Source organism: Neopelma chrysocephalum, unplaced genomic scaffold (genome assembly GCF_003984885.1).
Source record: "Neopelma chrysocephalum unplaced genomic scaffold, ASM398488v2 Primary Assembly neopelma1_95809, whole genome shotgun sequence".
NCBI lineage: Eukaryota > Metazoa > Chordata > Aves > Passeriformes > Pipridae > Neopelma > Neopelma chrysocephalum.
In genome coordinates this window covers 7,173-8,195 of record NW_020924470.1, presented here as the reverse complement: position 1 = coordinate 8,195, position 1,023 = coordinate 7,173, and the positions used below count along the sequence as shown (strand labels likewise).

The following is a 1,023-nucleotide window of genomic DNA, read 5'->3' as shown; positions in this document are numbered from 1 at the left end:
AAGCAGGAGCTGCTCCCTGGCTGGGCTCTCTGGGATTGGGAGGGATGGGACAGGAGCTGCTCCCTGGCTGGGCTGTCAGGGATTGGGAAGGAGCTGCTCCCTGGTTAGGTTCTCTGGGATTGGGAGGGATGGGAAAGGAGCTGCTCCCTGGCTGGGCTCTCTGGGATTGGGAGGGATGAAGCAGGAGCTGCTCCCTTGTTGGGCTCTCAGGGATTGGGAAGGATGAAGCAGGAGCTGCTCCCTGGCTGGATTCTCTGGAATTGGGAGGAATGGGAAAGGAGCTGCTCCCTGGCTGGGCTCTCTGGGATTGGGAAGGACTGGGAAGGAGCTGCTCCCTGGCTGGGCTCTCTGGGACTGGGAAGGAACTGCTCCCTGGCTGGGTTCTCAGGGATTGGGAGAGATGGGACAGCAGCTGCTCCCTGGCTGGGCTCTCTGGGATTGGGAGGGACTGGGAAGGAGCTGGTCCATGGTTGGATTCTCAGGGATTGGGAAGGATGAAGCAGGAGCTGCTCCCTGGCTGGGCTCTCTGGGATTGGGAAGGAGCTGCTCCCTGGCTGGGCTGTCAGGGACTGGGAGGGATGGGGCAGGAGCTGCTCCCTGGCTGTGTTCTCTGGGATTGGGAGGGATTGGGACAGGAGCTACTCCCTGGTTGGGATCTCTGGGATTGGGAAGGAGCTGCTCCCTGGCTGGGCTCTCAGGGATTGGGAGGGACAGGGCAGGAGCTGCTCCCTGGTTGGATTCTCAGGGATTGGGAGGGATGGGACAGGAGCTGCTCCCTGGCTGGGATCTCTGGGATTGGGAGGGATGAAGCAGGAGCTGCTCTCGGGGATTGGGAAGGACTGGGAAGGAGCTGCTCCCTGGCTGGGCTCTCTGGGATTGGGAAGGAGCTGCTCCTGGGCTGGGGTATCAGGGATTGGGAGGGATGGGACAGGAGCTGCTCCCTGGTTGGATTCTCTGGGATTGGGAAGCAGCTGCTCCCTGGCTGGGCTCTCTGGGATTGGGAGGGATGAAGCAGGAGCTGCT

General features: G+C 62.0%; 1 protein-coding gene across 1 annotated transcript in view; it reads left to right on the top strand.

The window, feature by feature from the left end:
* LOC113981002 (otoferlin-like) overlaps nucleotides 1-1,023 on the top strand; it is a gene marked incomplete at both ends in the record, with an annotated part of 24,039 nt that overhangs the window by 16,574 nt on the left and 6,442 nt on the right. The gene's annotated exons all lie outside the window — the stretch shown is intronic.